This window comes from Pleurodeles waltl, chromosome 8, assembly GCF_031143425.1.
Source record: "Pleurodeles waltl isolate 20211129_DDA chromosome 8, aPleWal1.hap1.20221129, whole genome shotgun sequence".
NCBI lineage: Eukaryota > Metazoa > Chordata > Amphibia > Caudata > Salamandridae > Pleurodeles > Pleurodeles waltl.
In genome coordinates, this window is record NC_090447.1 from 111360361 (window position 1) to 111383550 (window position 23190).

Sequence of the window (23190 nt, forward strand, 5' to 3'; positions counted from 1 at the left end):
CTCCCCAGACCTACATAGCTCATAGCAAACACAAGATTGGATAACCAGTGAAAAATATGACGCACATTATCCTTGTCATCTGCTTATGACTATCAGCAGAGCGCCCAGAGGGATAATAGAATCAGCCTTGCGATGGAGCGTATTCCCTATTCATGAAGCAGTGCTTGTTATTTCTCTGGTTATTTGTGTAGCACAGCCTTACATATTACTTGGAGTCTAGGCACTTCTTTTCAGAAAGAATCAGCCTTCTGCTCCGACAGCTTGGAGAATCACAAAGAATCCTAGAAGTATTTTTCGAAACTTATGACAGTCTTAGATTTTCAAGAGTACTCACATTAGCAAATTTACTCATTAAAATGTAATACTAGGTGGAAAGTGTGCATGAGTAAGTCATGATGAAATGTACCCTTTTTGACAGTGGAGAAAATCCTTCTCCCCCTCTGAATTTGTTTTGATGGCGCCCTCTCCACTTACCAGCCTGAGAGACACATACACCTCGTCTTAACAGTTGTGTTTTTATGTTTGTTTTCAGGCTGTAATCTACCCACACAATGGTTGAGAAGATTAACAAACATAGGAATTGGTTGGTGTTTATTCCAGTTTATTAGGCCATCCACTCCACCATATTGCCCCCTTGTTCCACTGCTAACCCTAAATTTACTGTGGTGAAACATCCCTTATAACGTCAGATTGTCCACTGTCATAAGTGCACTTTGACCTGCAAAAATTCTACCAAGTCGTTTACACTTGTGTGCACAAAACCTTTGAGAATTAAACCTTTGAATAAGGGCCACCTCCAGTTACTGCCCTGCATCTTGCAGGAGGCAGGGGTGTTGGCGTTTTTATTCACTAAGGGCAAGAGTATAAAATATTGAGGAGTGAGAAGATTGCACTAAACTGCTACTTGACTTAAAGCTAATGCGTGTGTGCTGGTGGCGTGCGTGGTTAAAAATAATAATATGCTCGTTGGCAACAATGATTTCCGTTTGGAAGCTTTTTCCTGGACCAGCATCCTTTTCTAAAAAATGTTTTGTTTTTTGTTGCTGAGATTCAGTCTTGAAGAAAAATACTGCACCACTCAGCAGCTTTGTTTTGGTATTAAGGAGAAAGGCCAGGATGTTGTATTAATTTGAGCAGATATTTAAAAAGTGGTTAGTAATCCGATTTATAAGACTATTAATGCATGGAGAGCAATCATAGAAGGGGTTATTGTTCCGGGAGGATCAGTGGAATGAAGAGAAGACTACATTGGATATTCTAAGTAGGTTGGCCAACGTTGGGCCTGATCCAGGCCAGGTTTTCAGGATATCCACATATGACGAATTAGTATGTGATGGTTTGAAATGGAACTAATCCACAGACTGTGGTTATGCTGAAATATGGCATGGATCCAGCACTCCTGGACCTATGTAAGATAGCCCAGTTTTAAAGGCTAATCCTAACTCTTGCTAAGCATTGTGCCCAAATGTTACCCACCTCTGAATCGTTCTTTTTGACGCTTATCTTTTATGGCAGTACCAACCTTCTTGCAGTGGCGTTGATGAGATACCGTGTTTTTGCAGCATGTCTCAGATTTTGCTTTGAACAGTTTTGAGCTCCTCTTCTATTAAAGATTGTGGGTTAGGGGAGAACAGGGGAACGCCATAAGCACAGCAATTATGATGTCTTGCTCCCTTTTGTGGACGGACAGTGTATGTGTGCTGTACCAGGTTTCTGATATGTGAGGTTTCCTCTGTTCCCCTCTTGGTTCTGTAGGGGTTGTGCTTTGGTCTCACTTCTGCTAGCGCCATTGAGGTTGGGATTCTCTAGGAACAGGCGGTGGTAGCTGGTGTCTGAATGGATTTAATAGCAGAATTCAAGGTGATGTCTAAGAAATTTGGGTGAATGGGCTGAATGCTGGATATTTCCCTGCTTGAGAGTGAGTGAGTTAGTCTGCTTTTGGGGTGTGTTGTAGCAGCTGGCAAAACATGAAAGTTTGCATTTCAGCTGGATACTTCCAACATAGGGAATATCCTCCCTCACCTTCTTCCCACAAACCCTTCTCTGTTTGATCAAGTTTGCAGTACCACCTAAAAGTGGCACCGAAGATTTGCACAAAAAATACTAGTCTTTCCCTGAGATAGTGGTTCACAGTCGCTTAGGTAGATTCTGCCTAGTACAGCCCCTGTTTGGCTGGTGGTGACCTGGAACCTCTGCCTGGGACAGTGCGGGAGGAAGATAGTGCATGTCAGTAGATAATATGATGAGGGGGATCATGATCGCATAGCTGTAGTGAGTGTGTAAGTGGGCATGGAGACCCACTGTGATTCCCTGTCTATTACCCAGATGGGTCATAGCTCCACATGGCTTAAAGGCAGGCTAACTTATGGCCTAGATTTCTAGTCTGATGATACTGCCAACCTGTTAGTAGGACACCCCCATAAAATCCTATAAGAGTAGCCTACTTGTAGTGGATACATCCTACATCTCAGTGGGTGTTTAGTGTTCAGTCCCTACCTCTCCATTGCTGTGTGGTATGAAGACCTCTTCGTACGCATCACAGAGCCCAGGGAATAAATGTTTGAAGAAACTCCAATATATGTATGTTAGACTTGTAAGTTTGAATTTTTTCTAGAGTGCTCACGGAGAAGTAATCTTTCTGAAATTAATCCTCTAGTCTAAAGTACATTACTGATCTGAATAATATCCACTGATCATCTGCAGATTACCTTGGCACTTCGAATGAAGAGTCTGGTAGTTTTCGAGTACAGGAGTTTCCTGGATCTCTGTAGCTAAAGTGGAATCCCACCGCACTAGTTCTGATAAGGCTTGTGTCTGGATCACCCACAGTCCTCAACTTGAGTTTCAACTAGCCATCTGTCTCTCATCCTCGGTCAGACCTCTAGCTTTGTTTTGTCAATGTACCCAAGGCCTGCTGCCTCTACTTTACTGTACAAATCAACCCTCGTCATCTCCTAATACTTTCTATCTTTCCACTTCCAGGTCATTAGGAGTCTCACCTTGGGTTTGTAATTCTCACCTATGATACAGACACTACTGCTTCACTTGAACACCCCGCCCTTGATCTTGGAGCCAAGATTTCCATTGGCATCTTTAAAAATGCTCTAGTAACTGCTGCTTCTAGACTGGAGGATCCCTCACTGTGCCATCATCTCAGAACTCTAACTTGAATGTGTTCACCAAGTAACATCTGAGCTAATAGTCTTTTTATCTTGTGTACTGCTTTGTGTCTAACCTAACACCATTTTTCTGTGTCTCTGGGTATTCTAACTGTCCCACTTCATTGTTCTTTGTGCCATATTTTCTGGACTGATTTAGAAAGTTTCGTGACAAATGCGACGATACTTCATTAGCAACCCTACAGAAACATTGGCTTATGAGATGGTGGGTAGAACATAAGCAGCATGTCCTGCCCCTCTAGTTCTGTACTTTCTTGAGATTCCTTGCATCTTCACTGAACAAGCAACAGTTGCAATAGTGTGCATCATCGCTTCAATTTATGTGTTTATTAGGGTCGTGCGTGTGGACCTAGCCAGTGGGGAAATGGGGCGCTTCACACAAAATTAGAAATTGCATTATGGCATTCTGGTTTAACGTTGGGAACGGGAGAATAGCTTGGGGGTAGGAGTAAGAGAACATCAGATCCACGGCTAGTGGAACCGCTGCTGGCTTTGCTGGTGGGCTTCTTAATGCAGGAATCTGTCCATCACTGGGTCACCTTTCAGGCATCAGATGGTCTGCTGGAAGCCTACTTTTCCAGCCCAGGCCCGCCATGCAAGGCCCAGTTGTCACCAGCACTGGGATCAACTATTGGCCCATATGCACAGGTAGAAAACGTCCTCAATGTCGGGCCATTAATTATTAAAAATAAACCCCCAGGTTTGTTAGTTTCTGATACGTAAAAATGTATGCTAGACGGGCCACGTCAACGTGGTGGCCCATTTGGCCTTCAGCTGTAACGGAAGTGCATCTCTCAAACTGGTAGACGCCATTTTGTCACCAAGATTCTCAAACCCACTGGCAGGGAGGGGTCTCTAAGTAGTGTTGGATCTTCTGGTGGGAAGGGTGGGGTTTGCAGAAGAGAGCAGTGGCCTCTGTAAAAGTGACTTTTAAAGGTTAAACACACTGGGCCACAGACAAAGGTGTAAGCAAACACCCCTGCATGTGCATGTCAATAGACCTCATTCAGTCATGAGACCCACTATTTTTTAAGCCAAAAAATTGCTTTATTTTTTAATGTCTCCTGCCTAAAATTGACTCTCCTTCAAAAGAAGTCAGTGAGGAAATACATTTTCCTGATTTTTTTTTTTTTTTTTTTTTTTTTTTTTTTAATCTTCCACATTCCTCTTCCAAAATGTTGGCATGTATGCTGCTTTGCAGTGAAAGGTATTCATTCATGTGTGCTGCAGGTGCAGTATTTGTTATTCTGTACCGCCCTGGGCAGATTCCCAGCTGAGGTGGTGTAGCCAAAGGTAGGGGGCGTGCAGGGGAAGGGGCAAAGATAAATAGACCTATGGCACTGGCCCCCTCTTGAAACACCCGGAGAGTCGAGGACTTCTGTCCACCCTGCAGGCTGGTGGGCCAGGCAGAAACTCACTCTGGTAGTATTAAAGTTAGATCGTGACCAGGTGAGTGTTCACATTTTTTGGAAAGAGAGCAGGTTGGTGTTGAGCCGGAGATCCCACTGATATTGGACATTACATAGGAAGTCTCATTATGCAGAGGGAACAGTTTTTTTTCTGCTCTATCTCATGGCAACAGAGGAAAGACTTCATGAGGCACCGTTGGAACTCTTAAGTTCACCTGGGGTGTTTCTGCACTCAGCCTTCACTTTAAATAAAACAGAATAAAGTTTATTTTATAATACTGTCTGTTCCAGCAGAACTGCTCGACCAACTTTGCAGCGAGACAAAAAAGGTCTTGCAACTAAATTCAGTGAAGCGTTGAAAAGATGTATTATTTTTAGATGGGTTTAGGGCAGGCATCATCTTTGATGCTAACAGGAATCTATGTGGTGATCTTGTTAAGTTCAGTACCTCAGGCGGAAATTGAAGGGCGCGAGAGAAAAGAAGGGCCATCCCTGGTCAAGCATTTTTGTGCCTTAGACATGGAGGAGGTCTTTGAAGCGGTAACTTTGAAGTTCCGTAATTGGGCTGAATTTAAATGAGAAGGAACATTCGGAACAAACCAGACTGAGATGCTAAAGGGATATCTTTTCCAAGAGAAAAATTGGAGCCAACCTATTTTGTTCAGTGGAGCTTACTTAGCGATAGGGGCTCCTTTGTATGGTACCAGAATATTGTGGATTTAATATTACTGTGCAAAAATATTGCAGTCGGAATATCAACTACTCAAATATTGCCAGCTAAGAATATATAGGTAGGTATTGGTTTACCATACTTAGCTCCACATAGAAGTACCTTAATGATATATAGCTTCAAAGTATGTAAAGGCAGCGGATAGCGAATCTATACTTATTTATGCTTCGCTTCATAATATTCTGGTAATGATATTCTTGTAAACTATATTAATGCTCACAATATGATAAACACCCCTGTAATATTTAACAACCCTGTTAGTTACCCTCACAGTTGTTGTTTCACTCTTTTTTTTTTTTTTTTCTGTCCCATTTTTCTTCACCGTCTCTTCCATTTCAGTTGCCCTCTTTGTGTGTGCTTTTACCCCTTTGTTTTTTCTCCACATTTCCTTCTCTCGTTCAACCTTCCGTATTCATCCCTTACTGTTTGTCTTTTCTGTCCCCTCCTAGTGGTGAGATATAGTACTGATTTAATGCCCCAGCTTTCCATTACTGCATTCCGGCGTGCACTTCCTCAAGCCTTGGTGTTGCCCCTGGGCATGTGGTTCTGGGACTGGTCTGAATGTGTATGTGTTGGTCAATGATATATCTACGTATTCTGTCTCTGCTATTGGGCAGTCCTCTCCTGGTGCTAGCACGGTCTGCCCCCGATCAACCTTGCTCAGTTTCATGATGGCTGACTATGTCTTTTCCCTCTCTTTTTAGGGTCGAGCCTGGGAGTGCATGTGCTTGTGCATGCGTCTCGTATGCGAGACACTCTTGTGTCCTGTAACGGGCTTGGAGCCCACCTGTCACTCACCATTTGTTGTGCGTGACACTCGTCTTTGAAGCCTCATAATTCGTCAAGGCTCGTCTGGCATCATTTCCGTTGCTCTGTGTGGAGCAGGGATGAAGCTCTAATTAATTTCAACTTAATTAGTGCCCGTTTGCTGCTCCCGATTGAGGTACTAGTTTGTTCATTTTAACTTCACGTGCCCGCAAACAAAAGGCTTGTGACTGGCAAAAACATGCCCAGCAGGGCAAACAAAATTGCAAAGTTTTTTATTTTTTAAATCTATCTTTCTTTTGTTTTTGTTAAGTCGTCTTTTCTCAGTTTTCACTCATAATTTCTTTTGTTTTTGCTTGTGGGCGCTGCTGCCAAAAGATGACATTTGTTCGAAATATGCAAGACCTATTTCATTGCAAATGCTAGTTTTAAATTACAATAGCACCTAGAGTGAACCATTGGGAGTTGGCCAACCAATCAGAATACTCTGTTTGCGGTCTATAGCTAACGTTACAGTCCTGCAAAGGGAGAGATCTCTGCCTGCCAGTTCCCAGGGTGCCTCCTGTGTACGGTGGGCCCTGGGAGCTCCACGGGAGCTGCCTCCCACCTGAATAATTGGGTGAAAAAATGGCTCCATTCTCCCACTGCATCTCATCGGTGCCCTCAGAAGCAGCCGGTCCACACATGGCTATCTGTGTACCTCTCCTTGCTTTTGATGAGAGAGCAGTCCAATCATCGATGTTTGACTGATTGGCCTGCCCTCTCAGCAGCAGCAAAAGGATCTGCCCAGAGGGCCATGTGTGAACTGGCGGAGTCTGAAGAGGTTGAGAGTGCTGCTGGGGAACGGAACTCATTTTTTCACCCAGTCTTTCAAGTAGGAGACGGCTCCTCCCTGCTTTGGGTGGGGTGAAATGAGCTGTAATGCCCTTTCTGTAGGGCTGTTAATTACTCCCCTGATATGCGCCCTGCCTGCTGATTGGGCCCATAACTGCAGGGAGGGTAATTAATAGAATATAATTGTCGACCTATCCCCCCCCACCCCCCGATTGGGCCCATAACTGCAGGGAGGGTAATTAATAGAATAGAATTATAGACCCCCCCCCCCTCAGGTTTGGTCAATTATCCTTTAATTAAAACATTGGAATGTCAGTACTTGCAGCGGGGACAGTGGACTGGCGGAGGGCCAATAATGACTGGGATAGCCCTTCTGCCCCAACATTCCATTATTTGTTACTTTGTTTCTTCTTGTTTCGGTAATACCATTCTACTCTCAGTGGATGGATTGTTCTCATGGCTTTATAGCGCTTCTGCCTTGGACTATACTCTGCTATTAGCCCTCTCCCTCGCTATTGGCCTGCGGCTTGATCATATAACTTATGAGAGGGCCTGTAACGACTGGTAAAGTCCTCGGCAGCATTGAGGAATGCTGTAGTGGTTCATCTGTGTAGGACCAATTTTAAAAATGGTACAGCTATAAAGTTCCTAAACACGCTTTATGTATATTTCAAAATGACCTTATGAATACGTGAATATAATTTTTTAGGAATGTGGGATTCTGAGCTTGTATGATTTATTGTTCTGTTCGTGAATAAACGTGCATTGAATTCGACCAGCACGCAATTCTATCTGTGGCCAATGCCTCGTGCGTGAACCACTTTCGTGTCATTTCCAGGAAAGTTGCCACATTTCTACATAATTATTATTATTTTTGGCACTTGCATTGTTTGTTCCCTTTCCTGTTCCAGCGCAGTTTTTACAACCTGGTGACCTTGTATTTTTCCTTCCTTGGATCTGCCTGAAAATGTGAATATTTTTGCTGTAGCGGCGGCGGGCGTTCATCTCAGCCAGAAACCGCGGGGGGCGGAGCTCTTGCATTTCTTCACAGGATTCGGAGGGTGGAATCTACTGCTCTCAATAATTACACGAGCCCGGATGTATTTAATGATCTGTGATGAAACGCGTAGAGAAAGGCCTGGTCGCGGAAAGCGAATGCTGCTCATGGAAATAATGTACCTCGTGCAGTTGAGTTTTCTTGAATATTTGATTATCGTTCTGTGGATGTTGTTTTTGCCTTAATCCGACTGATAACTGCGCACTCTTCCGAGCGTGGCCTGCTTTCCACAGATGAAATATATGGGTCAAATCTTATTTCCATGTTCAAAGATTAAGGCCTTGTTCGTGGTAAATTAAACTATTTTCCAGACTCATTTCTGATTTGCCATTTAGTTATCCTTTTGTAACCAAGTTTTCTGCTTTTTTTTTTTTTTGTTGCTGCCTTTGTCCTTTTTGCAGTCACGTTTTCCCTTTTTCCGATACGTTTGACTGCGAGCGAACTTGTTTTTCCTTTTGTGTCCCTCCTTCGCGCTCATGGCGGCCGAGGGGCTGTGAATCGGCTCGCTTATGTCAACTGTTTTTACTTTTCATTTTCAATTTATGTGGCAAGAAAAGTCCAGTTAGGAATTTACAGCACCAATAGCTCTAACTCGAGCAAACGCGGGACCTATTGCATTGCAAATGCTTGTTAGTTCTGATGTAAAAGAGGCTGTTTGATTTTACTTAAATTATATATTCTACTTTATAGGGTCTTTCAGCCAGCCCTCTTCGTTCATTTGATGAACGAACAAGAGAGAGAGAAGTGGAAATGGGCGAAGAGAAAGAAGAAGAAGTAAGAGTCGGCAGAATACAAGCAGGGGAGGGGAGGGGTGCAAGGGAGATAATCAGAATGTTGGGAAGCTGGGATGAGTCCAGTGGGGTGGGAAGAAGAAAAGTACTAAGCAAAGGATATAGGCCGCGGAGGCCACATTATGAGACGCCCCACATCCCTTTTTTTAAAACTACTATTCTGAATTATATTCTCCTTTGAAAAGTACTGTTGACCTTTATGTAACATCTTAGTAAATCACCCAAAGTGTGCCTAGACCTCATACACAATAAAGAAGTCTGTAATCTTAAGAATATTTTTGTTTATTTCCTGTACATGCCTGGGTGGATTTTCTTTAAATTGAGTATTATTATTATTATTCAAATATATATATTTTTTTTTTTTTGCATAAGTGAATAAATTGACGACTTACTGTTTTTATGCGTCTGCAAAACTTTACCAGTTTGTGGTGGTTCTCCAGTTCGTGTGTGGGTGGGGAGGGTGAAAAAGCTCCAAATTTCCAAAACACTGACCAATTTTGCAGGATCAGCCTTGCAGAAATTTGCAATAAAGTATTAAGTTGTTCCACATGCAGCTAATTACACGTGTTTTGCTTTTCACTGGAATGTTTTGCCCACCACCACTCCTGTGGTGAGTTACAGAAGGCTGTGTAGTTGCCCTTGAATGTGTCTCATGTGCATTGTTGTATCTCTGTTTCACGCAACAAATACCGCTTATTTCTGTCTAAGCGCTATTCTTGCCAGTCTTGCTGGATGGCTGAGTGAGTAAATGCTCATCATTGAAATGCGCAGTGATCTCCAAATCAGGAAGAAGAATCTTGACAATGCACTTTCAGTCTTCCATCCCTTTGAGACCACTGAATCAAGTCCCCATATCTTGGGTAACAGTAACCCTTGTTAAATTCAGTTCTTAGAAGCTGCAGAAGTGTGATTTGAAATTATTATTACTTACCCCAACAAATGACATACGCGTTGCACCGAAAGTAAGCTGTTATCTTTTCTTCTCTCCTATCCCACTCTAACTATATTTAGTTTTACTCTTCATAGTTAGTTGTTTTGCAGGAGTAGGGTTTCTACCAATCCTATACAGTGACTTTTGGTCTGTGAACGTCTGTGTGCAGGTACGGATCTGTAGCCCTGCGTGTACTGTAGATCCCATTGGATCTTTCCGAGTGGGGCTTGCAGATTTTCCCACAGTAGCAAACGATCCTCCTCTCTAGGTATGTCCAAATCTAGGATAATGACCATGGCAACATTAGAGGCTTAAGCTAAGAGACTGCTAGGGATTTCTGGAGATCAGCAGGCCTCGTTGGATTTTACTGTGTTTGTGGAACAGGCGTTTATTTATTAATTTATATATTTACAGTTTTATATAGCGCAGCTTCGACCCTAGGGGTGTCGGAGCGCTTTACATGAGAACATTTTGAATACATAAGATCTTTTGTTTCCTTTTATTGCATTTTGTTTCAGACCATCTTAAAGTTGCAAGTACAAGGCACAATCAAAAGAGTAAAGTTACTTTGAGGTAGTTTGAGTGTAAGGGCTCTTATTTTAAGTATGTTGCCGCGTACAAACAGGAATCCAGCAGCATAACATTCCACACCCATCAAGGGTACACTGCTTTGTCAGTTTAATTGTAGCAAATAACAAGAAAATATGCATATAAATTGAAGAACCAGCGATATAGCACATTGGTTCTCTGCTAGTAAAACTATACTGTCCAGTTTTCAAATACTTTCTTTGCATAAGTGGAACTTTGAACGGCCCACTCCGCAGGGCTGCTATGTGGAAACTGGGAACATGGCCTTTAGGTCCCTGATCTAGGTTTGCTGAAAGAAGTATAGTTGCCTCACTGCGAACACCCCCTGTTCCTCTCCTTCAGTGCTGAGCTCTACAACTCTTCTTGTTTCCTCTTAATTCAAGATCTCCTCACAGGGAGCCTGGGGAGTGGAGGGGTGTCACCAGTACTGCCTACCGTCTCCATTAGTTGTATGTTGTTTTTTTGTTTTTTTTTAAACATTTGTTTGGCTTATTTTTCTTGGCTTTTAGTTTTTTAATACCATTTACATATCACTCATCCTACTCACCAAAAAGGTATTTAACGGATTGGGGCACGTATGTGGCCACCATCTGATATTTTGGCTCGTGTAGGAGTTAAATGTTATAGATGTTTTTGATTCTTAGAGCAATGGGAGATGTACACAATTGTGTGCAGGATTACGCAACCTAGTGAACCAGACGCTTCACACAAACAATGTGAATTTCAGAAGAGTGTTTTATATACTTTGGCTCTTTGCGACATTGGATACCTTTATCTGAACGTAGGCATCCTAGTTGCCTGTATGAGGCTTTTTAAGGTGTCTCAGAGCTGTGGTTCCCTTGTTAGAGTGTGCAAATCTACAGATTGTGAACACAGCCCCCTTCTCACCTTTTCATGTTATGCTACAATCATGACTGTGCAGATGGCCTTTACGACGTGGTCGAATAAGCTAAATTCAGGACTCTCCGGAGGGCCTTCATCACCTGGTCATGTTTGCTAGATTCAGGACTTGAGATGGCCTTCAATAATGTTATGTATGTTAGATTCAGGACTCTGCAGGTGGTGCTAAGTATTTGATTACATATTCTGTATCAGCGTTTCTCAAGCAGTTTGTGAAAGTCCAAGCAGTAAATAAAGATGCCTTTGAATTCATGATTATCTCGTCACATTTGCTGCGCATCAAAGACAGAGGTCAAACCTCAGGCTGTATTTTCTGGAAAACTGCTGATAATATTTGTAACATGGGGATTGGTGTTTAAAATCTCCTCTCACTTTTCAGTCAGAGAAAACAAAATAAAGTGAATTATGTCACAATCTTGCCTGGATTCAGGAAGTGTAAAGGAAAGGGAGTAGAATGGCATTTTTGTAACAAATGACAAAATGTAAATACATGTAAATGAACTCTACACACTTAGTCAGGAAAGAAACAAATTACAGTTTTGTTTGTAATTCTGAAGTGTCACAGATACAAGGATTTTAATAAGATCAAAACAAATCAAGACACTTTATTTGGTGATGCACAAATGATAAATATTTACTGAAACCAGATTTCCATACATTATCATTTGTGTACAGTATAGTTTTATCATTATAGCTGTATGTCTGTGCATATTTAGTGGTAATTTCAGTAGAAAATCTGCCTTCTGTAAATAATAGAGCACTACCGCACGGTGCTTTAGTTGTATAAAAAAATTGTCCTCTTCATGTCCATTAAAGCTAAGTGGGTCACAGAGGTTTGAGGTTCTAAAAATTTTGTCGTGGTTCCAAAAGGTTTGTGAAGCTCTGTGCTAGATAAAGGACTCTGCAGATGACCTCCAGTAATTGGCCAGGTTATGTTTTTCACGCCGTGTGAACCTTAAGATGGCACCATTAGCTTAGCTTGCGGATATACACATTCTAAAAGTTCAGTTGATTGATGTGAATTTAACCAAAGAGATTGAGTAACACTTCAGGTTTACTCTCTTCCCTCCATAATAAAGTTAGTGAGATCCTACCGTGGCATTCTGCAAAGCACCGCTTATGTTCCGGTCACGACTAACTCCCATCATCCCACTTTGCTTCCTGTGGGATCCTCTAGAGCTGAAATGTCTCAGATGGAGCGCATATCATGTGTAGACATGGTCAGGCTGGCTTGGATCCCCCAAGGTCTCAACACGGTAGAACAGCTCTTGTACAAAATGTGCTTTAAATTGTATTTCTTCATAGAGCTGCAACATTGTGGCTCATTGGGTTTGCTATTAACTCTTCCTTTACCTGGACCTAAAACATGATGACTCTGATTCCTCTAAAGGTTGGTAGGACTCCTAACAATATAGTAATAAAGATTGTGGTGTTTTCCACAATTGCAGGAGAGGGGCTTACAGTCACAAGAAGCAGACTACAATCTTGCAATCTGAGGCTTGATTTGAGAGATCTCAACTGAAGTGACTGCTCTTATGATGTGGGCACTGCCACAGGAATGCTGTCTCGTGGCGCAAGCGTTAATGGTCATCCATGTGGTCTAGGGAAGGAGCATTTCCTAGAGCCTTTGAAACTTAAAATGGCTGGGAGCGGCACAATTTAATTGGAAATGAGGTCCAGAAGCCAGATACCCCTTGACAAGAGAACACTACCACCCTTAGAAGGAAGTTTGAAATGAGGAGTTGTGAGAAGGTCAGGATCATTGCTATGTCTCTACAGAAGCATTGCTAGTAATGTTATTTCTGCTTAGGAGTCCGTTTGTTAAGGCCCTGATGTGGAGACTCCTGATTAGTCACACTGCAGCACTTTGCAAACACTGTGGCACACACATCTGGTATGGTGGATGACCTGTACACAGTGAGTGGCAATAGGCTTGCAAACAAATTGATGGTGGTACCAAGGACCAGAGCTCTTTGGTCCTGGGATAATTGGCGGACAATGAGCCTAAGTATACTGATGTCATGAAAACAGCTGCTGACCTGTGCTCCTACCTGGGTGTTAGGTGGTAGGTCAGCTTTGACTTTTTTTGAGGTAGCAAGCTCGTCAAAACCTCCTTGGCATACAGAGTGGACAAGTGAGTTTATTAATTACAGCCAGGGGTTATGAGCTCTGTTTTCAGTCTGTTGAATGTTGTTTTTGGCTATCCACTCCTCAGTTCTCCTTAGGACAATTTAGAGAGTGTCCATAGTGCTATTACACCTAGAAACTGTGATGTACAGATAAGTGTAATCAGAGTAGGATTGGACAAGGGCAGATTGGTGACAAAGATCTCAAAAGTTGGGACAGTTTAAAGGTATTGAAAATAGGTGCTACTTGTGCCCCTCTCTGTCACCAGAGGTAAAAGCCAGTTTCATAGATGTACTTTCCCAGTTTGTATGGCTAGGATTGAGTTTTCATGAAAAAGGGCATAAAATGTTAAAAGCAGCCTGAATAACAAAGGTCACCGTGAACAGTTTATCTAAAAAGAATGAAACATGGGGTTAATCGCTACAGAGTGGTCTGGGTACAGTCTCTTAGATTAGATCTAACACCATTCTCTGGGTATCATTCTAAATGACTACAAGGCACGACAGTCATGCACTGAAACCAAATAGGTAAAAGACAGAAGTTTTTGACAAAAAAATAATTCAACCCTTGCTCTGTTTGTGTCCCACGTATGATCTGGACTGATATTGTACACTATGGGCATGAGTTAGAACATGGGTACTTGCCAACATGTTCCTAAGGGCCAAAAGGTTTGGTCTGTGGTGTGACCAACGGCTGCATTGACGCAGCAGCATGGCGGGTGGGGGTTGTTGTGTCTGTAACATGAGTGTAGGGGAAACAAAGCATATATATCTAGTGACTGAATTACACAGTGTGAAACCAGAACATCTGGGATCAATCCTGGATTCCCCACTTGAACAAATTGTGTGATCCTAGGCAATTGTTTTATTTGACTTTCTCTTCTTTTTCTTCAGAATCACATATAAGAGGACCCTGAAATACATGAGTTCAGGATGTGTGCATGTGTTTGATTTAATAATCTATAAAGTCCATATATATATATATATGTGTGTGTGTGTGTGTGTATATGTATGTATGTATATATATATATATATTTATATATATATATATATATATTATATAGATATAAATATATATCTCACTATCTTAGGCGAATGGCTTCTAACGCAAACAGAGAGCAAAGCCCAGATACCACATGCAGTGTGTTACTACAGGTTATCCATAGCATCGAACCCCAAGGCATTCCAGCTCCAGGTTGTAAAGCATTGGACTCGCACCACCTACACAATGAGAACCATTTGAACTTTGGGCAGGGGCATAGCTTGGTCAGTATGATGGTGGGGGGGGGGGTGAAGAGTTGTGAGCTTGAGATTTCCCAACAATCACCCTGGGACATTTAGTTAAAACACATTATATAACAAGAAGGGCATAAAGTGGGATTAAGGGGCATTGGAAAGAGGGAGGAGTGTGGATTGTTAAGTGGTAGTTAAAACAATATTTTTCAAATTACTCAACATTTTGTAAGGCCTTCAAAACATAGAGGAGAGAGAGTGTGTGTGTGTTTTTGTCAGTGTGTGCATGTAAACATCACAGGTGAAATCTGACCGACACTTCACGTTACCTGACTGAAAGCACTTGTACCCAGCTAGTTAGTACAGAATACACCCCAAATACTCCTCCTGGGGCTATGCTCCTGATTTTGGGATTGGAAATTTAAAGTCACTGAACGAAAGACCTCCTTTGTGGTCTTGGGTGAATTTGACATATGGACAGCACAACAATTGCCGAGTGTAAGTGAGAAGAATCACGCAGAACACCTGGGAGACGGCAGAAAGCTGGATAACTTGATCTGACTTTAGAAACGAGGTAGGGCCTTTATACAGATCTCATAATGAAGACTGGAAGAAAATGAGGTCATTAACAATGTTGACCTTGTATGACAGTAAATTAAACGACTCAGCAGGCACAGTTTATGGAAGCAACTGTTAGAGATGGCACTGGTCTCTGTTCCTGCAGTGGAACCTTAGTCTACCATCATGGCCAGGTTCCTCATTACTGGTGTAAATATTGATGAAACATAGCGGCCAGCCAGAGCTGACATCCCAAAAAGTGATATTTGGTGGAAGAGAAGAATCTCATACGTGGTGGGATTCTGTGCTAAAATGTTTGATGACCATCATCTTTTAGGCTCAGGATCATATGTGTGTTAGAATTTGGGTCTCTAGTTGGAAGATATATACACCCTTGTCCAAGTAGGGACCACAATCCTAGACAGGATAAGTCGCAACACAATCCAAATTATCCTGTGCTCACCCTCTGGTAGTTTGGCACAGAGCAGGCAGCCTTAACTTAGAAGGCAATGTGTGAAGTATTTGTGCACAAATTCATAAAGTAACACAGTGAAAACACCACAAAGAGTACTGCACACCAATTTAGGAAAATAGATATTTATCTGAATAAAATTAGCCCAAAATTACAAAAATCCAATATGCACAAGTCAAGATACAACTTTTTAAAGGTTTAAATGAGTCTCAATCCCTAAGAATCAGCTGTTGCATCCTTCTAACACACGGTACCTGGAATGCGTAAAAAAATAATGAGGAGATGCGTTGAAAAATAAGGTGCTGCGTTGAATTTTCCAGTGCGCCACAGATGATGCATTGTTTCTTTCCACGATGCTAGGGGTTGCATTGCTTTCAAGGAGTGCAGCCCTGGTTCCTCACTGCGGTGCAGGGATATTCTGATGCCCAGGAACGATGTGTTGAAAATCCTTGATGCGCTGGTAAGAAGGAGCAGGCACTGTGTTAATCCAGTAGGCGCTGCCCTATTTTTTATTTTATTTTTAAGCTGCAAGGCAGGGTATGCATCGATTCGTTTGTGTTTTTTTTTTTTTTTTACCCGATGCACTGGGATTTTCTTCTCTTGGGTGAAGTCTTTGTAGCCCTGAGACTTCAGAACAGGAGGTAAACTCAATCCAAGCCCTTGGAGATTACTTGTGGAGAATGCAGAGTCCTTCCATCAGAGTCCGGGACCAGCTGGCAGGAAATAATTTTCCTACCTGCTTCGCTAGGTCTTGAGCTCGAATGATGCTGCTATGGAGGTATTATAAGCTGGTGGTACTCATAGAAATTTATCACTTCAAATCATCTTTATATGGATTAGGGGCAGCACGGATCCTTTCTTTAAAACCTACTTCCTTAGTATCAACTCTGCAGTATTTGTTGGATCAGAGTTGGATGCGCACCGACTGGCCTCTTGGCTGCTGCCATCTTGGAAGAGAACCATCTGTTGATGGTAGTACCGAAGTCATGGGCATCAATTCACCAAAATGCGAGCGGAAGTGACATCACACAACATTCCATCTTTACTTGCACTCACACAGCCATGCTTACACATACACACACATTCACTCATGCACACGCTCACTCGCACATAAACACACACTCACTCGCAAACATGCACACAACATACGTTTAAAAGTATTTTTTACTTACCTCAGCTACCAAGGAGGTTCACATACCAGCTAACTGTATTCCTTTTTATATTACACTAATAGTAAATAATATATTATTCACTATTACTCTAATAGAAAACTGATTGAAAGGAAGGAAGTGGGGCCCCAAGCAACGAGCTGCCTCTGTGTACCTGGCACTGGTGTTGCCATGTGTGAGGCCAGGGGTCGCAAGGGTCAAGTTAGGGGTGGCAGCTGCGACCCCTAAATGAAGTCCATGACCTAAGGCACAAATAATAGCATGCAAAAGAGTAACTGTATCAAGAGCTTCTAAAAGATGGAAGATGCCAACACGCCTTGCCTCTTCATCATCAACTGGACAGCAAGTCATTTTTGTTAGGCAGAACTTTTCGAGGGTGAGAACGTGCGATGCAGTATTTCAGCAGTTAGATTAATCACTTAACTCTATAAAACAGAATTAAAACTTATTCCACAGCCTAGCTTGCAGTAGAGATATGGACATTGCTAGAAATCATAAACTCAACATCCCTGTGAGGCCTGCAAAATAATACCCATGAAACTGAGGGTACCAGATGTCTCCAAGTAACCAAGGATGTACTATTCCTGTCCTCAGTTTTTGTTAAACAGCCTCTAGCATTCTGGGAGCTGAAGTCCTAGTCGACTCTAGGTGATCCAGTTGAGCTAGCATACCTTAATTAAAAAAAAAAAAAGATTTGCAAACGAAAACCCGGAGTCCCGTTTCTTCCAACCTTACATTTAAAAATGTACTTTTGTCCCTTTCTGCTAAGCATTTGTACAGCACAAGCACCATCTTAATATACTTTGGATTTTACACCCCACACAACTTTTAGTAAATGTGTGCAGTTTGTTGTGCCTCACCTTGGAACCTCTATTATGTTCTAATTACCAACTGTGTTTTACATCAGTGATCTCACACCATCTGTGCTACGATTCATAAGATCGTCATTATTGTATTTCCTTGATACTAAATTATTTTGGCCCTCTTAAACAAGCATTGGCAATCCCAACAGGGCTGATCTTAATTTTTCTTTTTGCCTAATGCCGGCATTAGGCAAAATAAACAGAAACATGTATAAAAATGAAGGAGTGGCCCAGCAGCTCAGGCTTGCCAGCCACTGAAGGCTCACTAGCCACTGAAGTGGCGTCTTTCCCGATAGCAGTGCAAATGTGGCCAGCACAAATAGTCACATCACAAGACATTCAAAAGATGGCCTGGGCTCACCCACTGCTTCAGGCTGTATGCTGATGTGGATGGACACAAAAATGTGGATGACAGTTGAACAGACCAATGGAAGAAGAGGCCTGACCGGAAGGCCTGATGTATGTATATGCATAGGCATTTTCACCAGGATTTGTTTGGAAAATATAAGGTTACCGAAACCGATAAAGCTCTCTCTGGGTAGACCTAAAAATAGATACAACTTGAAACACCGAGTCTCCCAGTAAGTGTCAGAAACAATATATTTCGCATCTCCGAATTCAATTTCCTAAACATGATTTAAAATTGTCCTCAACATTGTTTTATGTAAGAGAAACAAAAGTCATATATGTTACATCAGGGGTGTCCAACATTGATACAGGTGGATTGTATCCATGGAAAGATTTCAGGATAGACACTGACAATGTTTCGGTTTAGACCAATTGTAAGCAACCCTATTTTATGTTGATGCCACAGAAACCTGGCACAAATCATTCCTTTCTGTATCTACCTTCGATACATTGTGTGGTAGTGATTGGATATCTTGGTAGCCCATTTTAGCAGATTTTGCATTTGGTGCTGAACAGTGCATTAGAAACCAAAGGAAGGGGAGTACGGGCATGCTAGGAGCCGTAAATCACATGCAGTCATTAGAAATAATTTCAGAAGCCCAGAACTGCAACCCCCAGATACAAGTGGTAACAAACATTGTATACAAAATCGCCAGTATTATCAATATTGTTTTGATAGTGGTAGTTTATTCTCGCTCGTCTTGTGCGTTGTAAGCAAAAGTAATTTTTTTTAAAGTTAATTTATGCAGGTATGTATACCAAAAAATATTGTTTTGCACATTTTTTGCCAAGTATTGTTAAATGATTGTCAGAACTGTATTTTTTTTCTCTTGGTAGAAGACTGATGATAGGTTCCTCTATAGTTCTATAGGTTAAAGACGTTGTTTTTTATGAACTCATTGAAAGGGTGGAGTCAAAAGAAACTTTTTTAGGATATCCTAGCTTGCCCTCAGTATCTTCCAGGAAGTAAAGGAAGGATGCTGTGGATGAAAGAACATTCTAGTCTCCCTGCAGTCATTACAGCAGATTGCCCAAGTAGTTCTTTTTGCGCTGTTAAATTTTTTAAATATTGTTTGCATTACTTAAAATATGCAATATTTCGAAAAGAAATCTGTGCACTTTATTTTGTATAAAATGATTTTGTAGCTTCTGTGTTATTGCGATATTTGCATGCATGCAGCTGACGTCTTTAGCAGCCAACACGTAGGTTAAGAAAAGCTTTAACCTTGTAGCTTGACAGAAGCTCCCGCTCTTGTACTTGGAGTGGAAGAAAAAAGGGAATTTGATTTCCTGCGCTCCCCGTGGGGTAAGCTGATAACATCTTTCTGATGTGCTATTGATTTGGGGAATTGTAGCTTTATCCAGAACTGAGTGATGGAGCCAGTGCTCTGAGATGTATTGATTTCTGCTGATATGATATTGTGGGGGATGGGAAGTGACCTTGTGAGGACAGCATCAGTGATGTACTAGACATGTACCAGTAGGTGTTTAGCTCTTGAACGTTCTACATGGCAGCCAGCTTCATCCCAGGTGAATAGGAAATGTCCCTGGATCTGAAGTCAACAAGAGAACTATTGATTGACTTATCTGAATGATACTGTGAGTTTCCGGAGAGTTAATCATGGTTTATTATTGTTTTGTTTGTTAAAGGATTTGCAGCGGCTGCCGCTGGCGGGGCGGGCGACGCTCCTCCGCCCTAATAGACGAGCCGCAACTGGAGTTGATAGAACCAACCGAGATTGTGAATTGTCCAAGTAATGATCAGGTCTTCTAATAGGCAGTGCAGGAGATCATGGTAATTCATTAACAACTCATTCTGGACTGGCAGCAAGGGCGTGCATTCTTGAAGCATGGCTCTGGAGAGACGGGACATAGGAAGTCATCACCCCCTTCTTGTCCCTTGTTCTAGTGCAGGACCTCCGGCCCCTCTCTTCTGCGGACTGTCTCACCAGTGTCCACGCATTGGCTTTACCGGGGTGTGACCCAGGCTGGGCACAGCTGAAGAATGCAGGTTTTGATGGAGAGTGAACCATCACTGTAGGGCTTGTTTCCACTGCGCTCCAACCCTAGTGTAATTGATGTAGTACGCTGCCTACTACGTTGACGTAATTTCATTGTCACTGTATGTGTAGTTGCTCTTCCTCCTCACTGTTGTGTCTTCTCATCCTCTTCACTCCTTCATCATCACTTTCCTCGCCGGTTTTACTCACGGGGAACCCACATCTCTAGTGTCCCGCCTATATTCTGTCCAACACACTTCCCTTGATTAAGCTTTTTTAATCACCCTCTTCCAAGTTTAGTTGTACCTAATCGAAGCAAAATGTTGTCTTACCGCGATTTTTGTTTATTTTTCTTATATCGCACTCACTGTAGAACTCAGTTGCTTCTAGGCACTCGAGCACGGAATCAGTAGACTTATCAAAAAAGTGTAAGGATTAGTGCCAGGCTGTTCGGTTTTGGTTACATAGACCTTGTGTGGTTGGCATTGGCCGTGTACAGTTGGCACTGACGTGGACAGGTGTTTATGCAGGTGGGTGAGGTATGACGACAGTGGTCGGACCCTGTTCGTCGGAGTTGTGCCTTCGGTAGTCCTGGTTACCGTGGCAACTTTTTTTTGTTTTTTTTGTTTACAGTTCATAAGAGTCAGAGTTTGCAAGGTATCTTAAACAGCAGCACACAAGCGGGATGAATACATGGGGCTAGAACAGGCGTGTTTTGAGCTTTGTTCTGAACTGCATCGTTGATTGGTTGTGGCAGACTTACCTGCGTGGATGTTTCCAGAGATGTGGGGCCGCCACTGAGAAGCATCAGTCACAGCTGTATTTGCATATGGTCCCGCGGGTGAGGCTCTCCTACTGAGCACAGGTTGCCTGGCGGGTGCATTTTACATGTTTTTTCTTGTAGGCGTCTAGGCGCTGTGCCTTAAGTGCATTTGAACTTGAGGCAGAGAGTCGGGAATGTAATTTCTGTCTTTTACTGGTAGCAGGTGCACGCTTCTGAGGTGAGCGCTGTAAATCGATGACTTTTTAAACCAAAAACCAGCCTTACCGCTGCATTTTTCACCCTTTACCTTTGAAGGCATGGAGCCTCAAGAACGAGGCCTTACCATGGTTGTATGTGAAAATCTCGAAGGCAGAAATTGTGCTCTGAAAATATCAAGGCCTAAATATCGAAAACCAAAATATTGTGAATGCAAGTGCATCTAGATAGGTATAGATTTACTATTCTCGATCTACGTCTATGCACTTTGAATATATATATGCATATATCTTCAAGAAACATATATGTGAAGAGAAGTATAGTGAACCTAATCTTACAGTTAAATACTTAACTGTGCGATATATTTCTTCTCCACATTCAGGCCTCAGTGTTTTGGCCTACAATGTTTTTAGGGTCGAGCCTGCGTTGCATGCGCTCGCGCATGCGTACCGCAGCGAGACGCTTTAGTGTTTAGAAAAGGGCTCGGAACCCTGTCGACGTCATGTCCGTGTTTTTCATTGGTTCGTGGGCTTGCCTATTAAAATCTGCTTGCTTTCATTAGTCGAAGGCATGCATACGTCATACCTTTTCCGGTGGCTAGCCCTCCTCGAGGGCATCGACCAAGTACAGAAAACATGCGAGGCTCGCTGTTTTCTGTCCGGCTCGTGGACTACTTTTTCTCTAATTTATTAGCGCGATTTCGCTTGGCAGAAGTCGAGCACTTTACATGGTTAATTGCACTTTTTCGGGTTACGTGCATAAATGCACTTTTGCCGATAGGTGAAAAGTCGGGTGATGAGTTTACAACGCTATCAGCTCTAACATGAGCAACCGCAAGACCCGTTGCATTGCAAATGCTTGTTTTCTCTTGATATTCTGGTGGAAAACTGTTGCCGTATTCCAGATGTGAGTACCCACAGACTCACCCTACTACTGGTGGTGGTGCTGAGGGGGTATGGATCAAGAAACCGCTAGAGTAACTGTTCCCTCCTGCCCGTCCTAGTCATCAGCTGGACACCTTGTCCTCTTTCTACCTCTGCTCCAGCAACCTCCTTACCCCTTCCTCTGTTCCTCAGTCCTTTTGGGATGTACCCCTATGCCGTAGCGCAATACTTCTTAGCCAATAGGAGCAGCCGGCCATCCTGTCCATTCAGGGGACCAATGAGTGAAGTGACCCAGTAATGATAACATATAAGGCCCTTCTAGTTGATGTGGGTGTCAAATAAACTTGTTGGAAACTAACGGGACTACTCCTCACATTGTTTCTTCTAGTCACAAAAAGTGCACATTAATCAGAATTTATTTTTTTTAAAAAAAGTTCACTAAGTTTACATATGTATGAATACAGGTCATTCTCAAGCACAAAAAAATGTAAATTATTACACTTTACAGTCCTGTACACTGAAAATTCAGACATACATCTTTTGAACAGGAAATGTCCAGGATGTTAAAACGGAATGACTGTCATTCAATAAATCACCATGCTCCACTGATAAGAGGGCCCTGAAGCATGCAGGTTTCAACCTCATTCAGTCTCTCCATGCCAGCCTACAGGACAAAGGGCTTTAGCCGGAGCCTGTAAAAGCACAACTTAGCCACCTTCAATCTTGCTGTCACCACTCCGTCTTATGTGAGTGCTCCCTCCATGACCAAACGTACAACTTCTCTTTTTAGTCTCAGCGCCTCACACGTGAATCCAACCTCCTTTGTACGGCTTCTTTCTCACGAAGCCTTGTCTTTCTCAATTGTGTTCTCCTCTCCCCAAATCTATATGTAGACCCTATCCATCCCAAAATGTGAATAATAGGGATGAGACGTGTTACATCCCTAAGGACTCTCAGTGGGCCTGATGTACAAAGAAACAGGTCGCACATAGTCGTCTTGTGTAAACTACGAACTAATAGGTCGTACTGCAAAATCTCCAATCACAGCGAGTCACAGAACATTCTACCCAATGAGCAATAATGAGGGGGGAAGGTCCCTTTTATGTCTTGTCTTGTGATTGGGAACAAGTTGGTAAACCCATTTTGTGATTCAGATAGGCTTTACCGAATCACAAGCTGGCCTTAGCAAATAGCAAAATGGACTTATCAAAAAGCCATTTTGCTATTGCAAGCCCTGTGATTTTGCAGATTACAGGGTTTGCAGCTGAAAAATGGTTTGTACAGTAGGCCCCACCTTTTATGATTTCTTCCCAT

At 42.4% G+C, this 23190-nt stretch overlaps 1 protein-coding gene across 10 annotated transcripts in view; it reads left to right on the top strand.

The window, feature by feature from the left end:
• GDPD5 (glycerophosphodiester phosphodiesterase domain containing 5) overlaps window positions 1-23190 on the top strand; it is a 699403-nt gene that overhangs the window by 13578 nt on the left and 662635 nt on the right. For 2 of the 10 annotated variants that reach the window (XM_069203861.1, XM_069203859.1), the window contains one exon: window positions 8665-8748. The exons of 5 other annotated variants lie outside the window; for them this stretch is intronic. The gene's annotated coding sequence lies outside the window, so the exon portion shown is untranslated. Of the gene's footprint in view, window positions 1-6022; window positions 6262-8664; window positions 8749-23190 lie in introns of all 10 variants that reach the window. 3 more of the 10 variants (XM_069203860.1, XM_069203867.1, XM_069203858.1) reach the window with 2 other exon arrangements.